Source organism: Arachis ipaensis, chromosome B09, assembly GCF_000816755.2.
Source record: "Arachis ipaensis cultivar K30076 chromosome B09, Araip1.1, whole genome shotgun sequence".
NCBI lineage: Eukaryota > Viridiplantae > Streptophyta > Magnoliopsida > Fabales > Fabaceae > Arachis > Arachis ipaensis.
In genome coordinates, this window is record NC_029793.2 from 122,458,405 (window position 1) to 122,468,342 (window position 9,938).

Sequence of the window (9,938 nt, forward strand, 5' to 3'; positions counted from 1 at the left end):
ATAACAATTACGAAAATATATTTAATAAAAAATTACAAAAATACTCAGTACATATCCCGGGTACAAAGAATAAAAGCGTATTAAATGCGCATCTCAGTTACGCCGCAGTACCCGTGGTATGTAACTTGCACATTGTTCTATATTGCGGTTGCACTCGGGATATGACACATGGGTTGGAATCGGATACACTGTACCCGAAATACGTGGATTATGTGATTTTAAATGTGTATCTGGGATACATTCAACGCCTATATAATAGGGTTCTGCTGAGATGTGAGTGCACATTTGAATTTTTTTTTTAAGTTTAAAAAGCATAGATGACTCAACGAGGAGGTTACATACGATCGGAGAACATTAACAGACTGAATACGACATGACATGTGGCCGGGGCATTAGACTTTGAGATTAGTTCATGGAATTATTATTTTAAATATTTAATTAGTTGATAATTTATTATATTTATAGTTTACCTAGTTTTAATTAATTATTTGTGGTGCTTACGTTGTTGAGTTAAATAATTAGTTGATATGATAGGTTACTTATATAACATGTGTCGAAATAGTAGAACATAATGAGTTGATTAATTGTGTATGAAATAACTATTAAACGTAAAATTTTAAGATGTTAGATTTTTGTTAAATAGTTGAATTGTTTTTATGGTTAGTTTGAAGTCAATAATATATTCTGTTATGTATAATGAATAATGAGAATCTGCACTAATTAGTGTAATTAGTTATGCTTAGATCGTTAAGTTGTATTTTGAAGTAATCTATTACAAATAATATAATAAGTTATGCGGAATATGCAATAAGTTTGACACGACTAATAACCAACGGTATCCATACAGGCACCTAGGCTACTCTTGCCATGTCAAGTGATGTTGGGTATCCCGCCGCCTGACGTGCTACTACCGTATATCTGGGAGGCAGGATTTAGACATGCAGTCGAGTTGAGGGACTTCTCTTCCTCAATGCCCTAATTTCTACATTTGTAGAGCGGTGGAGACTAAAGATCCATACTTTTCACCTCCCGTAGGGCGAGGTCACTATCACACTCTAGAATGTGGCATACCATCTTGGTTTGCGCATGGGCAATGACCTAATAGGCGGATGCACTAGAAATTTTTAGCAGTTCTACGGGCACTCTACCTGACAGTGGGTTGAGGACTTGATGGGTGATAGGCCTCCACCCTAGCTAGAGGACAGGAAGCAGGTTTTTAGGCTCAGGATGACTTAGCTCAGGAAAAATCTGACCCACATTCCAGTGGGTGTAGACACAGATACCCTCTGTCAGTATGGCTGGTGTTATCTGCTTATGTTGATTGGCGGTTTTTTGTTCACAGACAAATCGGCTAATCTCGTTTCCCTTATATAGTTGCCCCTACTATAGGACTTTGATGCTTGCAAGCGGCTGTCTTAGGGCTTGCTATCATTCGCTTTGCAGCATTATCCGGGGTGATACTACGGACATTATCATGGATCTACCATAGGTTTCCGATGTTCTGTCTATCCAGTTATGATGTTGCCTGATTTTCTCTTGCTTTGAGGTAATTATTGTTTATTTTGTTTGTGTTTGTTACCATGTGCAATATTAGGTTGTGAATATAACACCTTTAAATCTAGGTTGGCTTGATTTGGATAGCAGACGAGAGACCGCCATCATGACAGAGGTCTATAATTGCGACATAGGCTTGATGCTCTTAGATTCGACGAGGTATGATGCTTAAGACACTACCTTAAATACAAATAAATCATCCTTCAAGTGATAAATAGACTATTATGCATGTTTGTAGTTCCGGTGGACCCCGTTTGATGATCCCCAACTGCAACAGCTGATTCCTGACTAGATTATGCAACTCTGCCAACTTCCTTTGAACCAATTGCCTCATGTTGCTCAATATGACAATTTTAAGCGCATCTAAAGAATCAACACAACAAGTGCACAGCATCACAGGTGAATTACACTCAAATATCACTTCCTCTTCATCGTTTCTAATAATTCCATTAGGATAAACTACCACAAAAAAAACTGATTACTGGCCATTTTTTTGAGAAATAAGAAGAGGAAGGTATGATGGAATCGAGATGGACTTAGTGTGGTGAATGGTTGAGCTAACAAGCTACTTATATAGACCTTTTTTTTTTAAATGTACTTATCTATGGTACAAAAAATCCTATACACTTATACATGTATCTCAGCCAAAATAGGCTACTCCCAGGGCCTTCAATTCTTCACTAATCATTCATTAATCCTTCAATTCTTCAAGCACTTAATTGGATGATCCAAGATTAAGTTTCAAGCCCATGATTTCAACTAAGCAAGGCACCAAGTTTTGAATTTCAAATACAAGGAAGATTACTAATTAATTAAGAGTTGTTAAAAAAGATTTGATTTGATTAGATTTGATTTTGTTTTGATTTAGTTTAAGTTTGATTTCTAGGTTTAGTTTTAGGTTTTGAATAAATCCATGTTCACGAACAAAAGACAACACAATACACCACACTTTAGATTTTTATTTTCATTCCACCATGAGAAACTAATCTTCTTTGTTAAGGTTAGGAGCCCTATTCATCTTTTTATGGATTATTAATCTAAGTGTTCTACTTTATTTGAGGTTTATGCTTTGATCTATTTCATGATTGAGTTTTCATTCTTCATCCTTAAAGATTGAGTTGTTGGAAAATATTCTAACTCCGTTTTGAATTCTAAATATTGTTTTGGAAAAAGTAATATTTTGAATTAGCTTGAAAACTCTTTCTCATTACATTTTTTATTTAACTAGGAATAGTGTTTCAAAGAGTGTGCGACACGTATTAATTTTTAATTGCTCTAGTTTGAATAAGTGACATAAAATTCGGATTAGACAACTCTTGGAAATTATTCTTTCTTGTAAGCTTCAATTTTTTAGGAATAATCTTGAATCTTATTTGAAATTTAATCAGAATTGTACTTCACCTCTTTTATTAAATAATTGGGATTTGATTATTTATGATTTGTCGTGATTGATCTTTGCATGTCTCAAATAAATGAACACAAGGATTGTTTTCCTAAAAAGTGAATATCTCTGAAACCTTAACATTCTCACTATTATTGTCTTCACATTCACTATTTTCTATTCTTATTTCTCTTTGTCACGTTTATTTCTTCTCATTCCTCTGTTTAATTGATTTGTCTAATTAGAATAATCAATTGATCATTGTTGCTTAGTCTTTTAATTCTCGTGGGAATGATAACTCACTCGCTGTGATATTACTTGATACGATTCGGTGCACTTGCCGAGTTATGGGTTTGCAAAATTCTGCGTCAATCATTAAACATTGCGTTTTAGTCACATACAATACATTACCATTAGATTTATCTGCCGGTAATTCAGATGGTAAAGCTTAATTAATGGGACGCTGCATTTTGATCACGCACAATGCATTAACGTCTAATTTATCCGTTGGTAAATTTGCCCTAAATTGAAATCACACACTCTCTCCCCTCATTTTGAAAGACNCGCCAGCGCCACCAACCGCTACCAAAAACCGCATGGACTCCTTGTGTCACGTTAGTCACTCTGTCGTCATCGTTTTTGTTGCTCCTAACACTGTTGTCACTACCGCTGCTCCATGTGTCGCTGGAGCTCCCTCCTTCCTCCCTCTAAGTAGGTTATCCTCCTCGCTCTCCCTATGAATATTTTGCAATTTATTTAAAAAAACTAATGCAGCCTACTGGTTGGTCACCACAGCCGTCACTACGCCATCCATGATGTCACTACTCCAGAAACGTTTTCTGCACCATCACTATCTTCGAGTAACTCACTAGTCAGTTTAGAGTAGTTAAACCGTAAACCCTAATTTATGATGTATGCCTTTGTTCCTATTTTATTTTAATTTTGTTCTATTTTTTATTGGATTTTAGGGTCTGTTCTGATTTTGTTTCTTTTTTTATTCTGATTTGGATTTTAGAATTTATTCTGAGTTCATTATTATATTTTATTTTAATTTTGATTTTTTATTTTTAAATTTATTATTTTCTATTCTGATTTCTATTTTGGTTTGTTCTTACATTTTTTGTTCCTAATTTTTGTTATGATTTTTAATTTGTTCTTGATTTTTGGTTGAGATTTTTTGCAATTCTCCATTGTTCTCCAATTATTTCTTGTTATCCTTGTCATGCGTTTGCATTATTAGTATCTTATCTTATGTTTTTCTGTTCTGATTTCTGTTTTAGTTTTTATCATGTGCTACTTAGTATTTTCAAAGTGTTTTTAAGGAAATACAGGATTAAAGGGATGAAATTCAAGTAGCAAAGAGAAGATGATCAAAAGGTAAGCATTGCAAGCCAAGCAGCTAAGAATACAAGCCATGCAAAGCCATGCAAGGGAATAGAGTTATAAGCATGCCATGCCTTGGAAGAGACAAGCAGGGCCATGCCACGCCATGGTCAGGATGTGCCACGCCATGGTCAGGGTGATGAATTCATATTTGATTATAAATTCTGGATTGAATTGAGTGGATTTCATCATATAAACCCACATTTATTCACTTAAATAGCATACTTTTATGTTTTCCCTCTAAATTGTGCTTAATTGTGAAAACATGCTCTTTTGTGCTTAATTTAATCAATTTTATTTCACTTTCATTCCATTCAATGCCTTGATATTTTTTTATGAGTGATTTTAGGTGTGATAGATAAGAATGGCTTGATAAGAGTGGAAGATAAGCATGCAATTGGGAAGAAACATGGAGAAAACAAAGGAGAAAAGCACTTCAGAGTGTGTGTGCGTACAACCACCTGTGCGTACGCACAGAATGAGAATCGGCCAGTGTGCGTACGCACAAGTACCAGTGGCTGACTTGATTAAAAAGTCACGTGGCTCGTGAATTGAGGGGATTGGAGGCCCAAATCTAATGGACTAGAGCTCATATAGAAGGGGCAAGCATGAGAAAATCATACCATAACATTAGGAACATTATTAGATAGTTTTAGGAAGCTTTTAGTTTAGATTTTCTTAGATTTTTCTCTCAACTTTCTTAGGGTTTAACTAGAATTTATATCACAAGTTGCAATTTCCATTTTTGATCTTGGATACTAGCCTGCTTCCATTATAAGTATTTCTTGATTTTATCTTTAATTACAACACTTGTGCTACACTTTCTTATTTTGTTCATATATACATACTTTTGCAATTTTGATATCTAGTTGATGAAATTGATGATTATTGGTTATTACATGTTTGTTTGAGTTACCATTGTTGATTTTGTTCATTGATTGTTCATAGTTTTAAGTATTTTTACAATTTTGCCATATTTTATGATTATGCACACCAAGTGTTAGTGGAAATGTCAACCTTGAATATGGAGTAAATTTTCACTCCTTGGCTTGCGAAAATGAGTGTATGGGATACTAGAGTCATAATGTCTGACATTTAGTGATAATTTTTGGATTGTTAGTTATTCTTGTTTCCACTAACGCTAGTTTTTTACTAAGGTAATTAGTAAGTTAGCTAAAATTTGTGGATTAAGAACAACTATGCTCACTTGACTTACTCTTCGATGTTAAGTGTTGACTAGGTGAGATTAATCCATTATAATTATCATAGTTGCAGTTATGACAAGGAAGGGATTCCCTAACTCAACCCAAGCCAATGTTTCATTTATGTTTTGAACCACAATTCAATCATTTGGAGCTTTACTTGTTCTTGCTACATTGATAGTTCTTTAATTCATTTATTATTTCATTAATAGCAATTTTTATTGTTCTTTAATTCCTTTAATTGTTTGCTTCATTATTGAAACCCCCGATCTCACAACCAAACTTATGCACTTGTGATCACTAGTTTCTTGGGAAGACGACCCAGGAGTCTACTCCTGGTTAATTTGGTTTGAATTGTGACATCTCTATTCTAAACTTTGGTCGAGGGTTGCTTTGTTAGTTGGGACTATACTTGCAACGCAATCTTCATTCTTGAGAAATTCCTAACCGACAATCCAGCCCCGGTCACAGGGCATGCCATGCTCTAGAGAAGAGCTGGAGTAAGGCGTGCAATGCAGGACCAGAAGCGTGCCACGTTTTGGAGCCAAACCCAGCCAAGCGTGCCATGTTAGGAGCAGTGCGTGCCACACCCTCGGAGAAGAAGCAGAGGTGTTACACGACTGAAGTAGGGCATGCTACGCCCTACGAAGGATGCCAGAACTAGCGTGCAACGAGCAAGGAGGCGTGCCACAATCGTTGGAGAAGAAGACCAGGCGTGCAACGTGGCAAAGAGGGTGTGCCACGCTTGAAGAAAAACAAAACCCTGGGAGCACACAAAGCTGAGGCGTTACATGCCTAGGAAAGGGCATGCCCCGCCCTAGGCTCAGCCCAGTGAGGGTGTGCCATGCTACTAGTGGGTGTGCCACGCCAAGCCTAAAACTCTAGGTCCAATTACACGCCAGTGAGTCCACATGCAACGCCAATTATGATTTCATAAAGTCCACTCTCAGATACTTGATTTTTGTTTTAAAGATTGAAGAAAGATTATGTTTTTATTAGATTTGAATTTGATTTAATTCTATTTTGATTATGTTTTAGAATTTGAATTAGGAGTTTATCTTAATTATTCTGATTAAGATAAGATTTAGTTTTAGAATTAGAATTAGAAAAAAAATCCCTAGGTATAAATAAGTGAATTACATTCATAGAGGACATGAAGCACAGTCTCATTATTATTTTTCAATTCACCATGAGTCACTAATCTCTTCGTCAAAGGGTTAGGAGCTCTATTTCTATTTTCTATGGATTATAGTTTTCTTTTATTTTGAAGTACTACATTGATCTATTTCATCATTGAGTATTTCGTCCTTCATCCTTAAAGGGGGAGAAAGAAAGAGAGACGAACAAGGAGAGAGAAGGGCAGCGCTACTGCCGTTGCTACTGGGGCTCGTCGCCGGAGCCACAACCATCTTCGTCGAAGAAGCTTGTCGGCAATCTGCACTCCGCTGTTAGAGTAGTCGTCGCCGTTGTTGAGCTATATGTCGCTGTAAGAGCTGTTTGAAGTTGTCGTTCTGTTGCGCTCTTACTCAATCGTGTTCTTGATTCACTGCTATTATGGATTTTTTTAATTTGTTCTTCATTTTAATTTGTTCTTGATTTCGGTTTTAGGGTTCACTATTGCTATTCTTGAATTTGATTTTAGGGTATTTGCATTATGAAGTTTCATCGTAGCAGCCATCACCGAGCAGCCTCTCCTCGCCAAGCAATGGCATCCCAAGTCCTCTCCTGGTACTGGTTCAATTTATTTATGCTTGTTCAATTTACTTCTGAGTTGCTGCCTTGTTGGATTTATGAATTTTATTAATAGTCGAATTTAATGATTCTAATGAAGATGGAACAATTCTGCTTGTTCAATTTATTTCTGAGTTGCTGCCTTGCTGGGTTTAGGAATTTTGTTAATACTGCCTTATTCTGCCTTGTTGATTTTGTTAATAGTTGAATTGAATGATTCTGTTGAAAAATATTTAAAAAAATTAAAAAAAAAACTATTTTTCTAACTATTTTAAAGTTGTGATCTTGTGTTCTCTTTGCTGTTATTAGTTGCAGCTACTTAATTATGAAATTTAGAATCTAATAAATGTGTCATCTTCTTATGGCTTGCATAGCTTTAATTTGTTCTCACTTTTTGGTAGAAATTGAAAAATAAAAAATACATTCTTATTTGGAATCAAACTTGCCTAAGTATGGAGCTCATCATTCACAATTTTTTTATGCATATATAAGATCAAGTAGAAAGGAAAGAAACGAGAGAACCTACCCAAGCAAAGTAGAAACAAGATGAATGCAATGTGTGTAGAGAAATAGTAATAGAAAAATAATAAGGAACCCATTTGAAGGGAATATAATGTTGATGATAACATATATTATGGTAAGAGAAGAATGGAGGTTGTGACTTATGACAATGTTTTAGATTTTTTATTATTTGAACTTGTGAAAATTTTTGTGTGTGTTTTAACGAATGGATTTAGAGCCTTAATTTTCTTTTAATTAGGCAATCTAATTGATAAGTTATATGTCTCTTGTTGTATACAATAGCATTATATATTATTATATTATGACAGTGGAAGAACTAACCCACCAAATGCGTGGAAACCAAGGAGTTATATGAAATTAGCTATTATATACCAGTTTCGATTAGAAGGTCTTATTGGCTTTATATTTTTCTACCAACATATATAATATTACATGAGAAGGAATTTGGTGAATTACATGAGAAGCAGTAGTATTCATTGAATAAGCTATCTGGATTTTCTTATGCAGAAAAATGCTATATTTACTTTACATTGCTCACAGCCCAACAACATTGAATATGATATGGCTATGGAATGGTGCTTACTACAAGAAAGAGCAGACAAAGCATGGTCAAGATTATATCAGGTATTACATTTAGGTTAATGCGCCTGAAATCATCTTCAAATATGCTTTTGTATTGTATATTGATCATTTATTGTCATGTTTTTATTCTTTAAGCGTCAAGGGGAGAAATTGAGGAAGCTGAAAGCCAAGGTGAAAACTAAAATCTAAATGTCTTGGAACATCTTGTTTTGTATTTGTTAATTGTTACTATTTCTATTTCTTTAATTCTAGGTTTTGATTTTCTTCCTTATTAGAAGAAACTGGGGGTAAGGTCTTCATGGTTTTTATTTGTAATATGCTCTTGGTCGGTGCTTTACTGATTTGCATAACACGTGTTTAATGAATTGCTTGAATGCTTTTTTTCTATCTATGGATTTATTTCATCATTACTCAAAATTTCTGAAATGGATACTAAATACTCATCATCCAAGTTATCTTTGTGACTACTTTGTGATTTGAATGTATTAGTTAAATATATATAGTAGTAGAAGAAAATAAATCAGTCGTATATCTAAGTTGAAGCTATTTTTTCTTATAACATTTGTTTAAAGCCAACCATCTTTGAACCCTGTAATTATTATCTATTTTCTCTGAGTATCCTGTTAATGATTTGCCTTGTGTCAATTTCATGTAGATTAAGAACTTTTTACTTCTACATTTAGTGGCAATCATTTTTTTATTTGATTATTTAGTAGTTATTTACTTGTGACTTGCTCAACTTCATTTCTGTCATGTGCAGCACATCTTTTTTTATTGAATTATTATTTTGAATGAATTTGTCTTCCTTGTTTCTTTGGTTATCTTCTTTCAGAATTATGGGTATTACAACTACTGTAGATACAGAAGCTAGCCATTTAGGTTAGTTATTTTGATGTTCTAAATTTGTTATGTAGCCATTCAAAGGTTTTTAATATTCTTACTGTGAGGGAGATCATAAGATGGGTTCTTTCCACACTGGTGCAGTTCATTAGAGACACGTCCTGTTTCAAAGAGAAAGGGTGATACTGTTATTGGAGGAACTGTGAATGAGAATCGGGTGCTACATATTAAGGCCACCAGGGTTGGCTCAAAGAGTACCCTTTCTCATATTAGAATACTATTAGTGGTGCATCTAAATGTAATATTTTGATGTCTTCTGTATTGTTTATGAGACTTTGCCCTGCCGGTATTACATGTAATGGTTATAATATAATATATTTTTATTTGTGTTATTTAGACAAAAAAAACATATCTAGCTTATAATGTAAATTTTATGATTTAGATTTTTTGAATTTGTCTTTTATAGACTTATTTTGTGATTATCATTATTTTGGGATATGATTAAGCTTTAAAAAAAATAAATTTCATAAAATAGAGTAAGCTATGATCACGATTTTAAAATAGAGTAAATATAGATAAGCTATGTATGGTCACGGTTTATAAAAGGATGATCATAGAGTAAGTTATGGTCACAGTTTTAAAGTAGGGTGATTATAGATAAGATATGATCACGGTAAACCATAGTAAGACTATGATCATGATTTTATAAAAGAGTGACCATAGAGTAAGCTATGGTCACGGTT

At 34.3% G+C, this 9,938-nt stretch overlaps 1 long non-coding RNA gene across 2 annotated transcripts; it reads left to right on the forward strand.

Moving 5' to 3' along the window:
* Positions 6,635–9,627, forward strand: LOC107616878. Of its 2 annotated transcripts, XR_001614684.2 has the most exons (7): positions 6,635–6,736; positions 6,842–7,006; positions 7,163–7,248; positions 8,281–8,397; positions 8,491–8,526; positions 9,188–9,234; positions 9,340–9,627. It is a non-coding gene; the product is annotated as an uncharacterized LOC107616878 (long non-coding RNA). The 2 variants fall into 2 exon arrangements; XR_001614683.2 differs by lacking the exon at positions 6,635–6,736 and having other exon boundaries at positions 6,743–7,006; positions 9,340–9,625.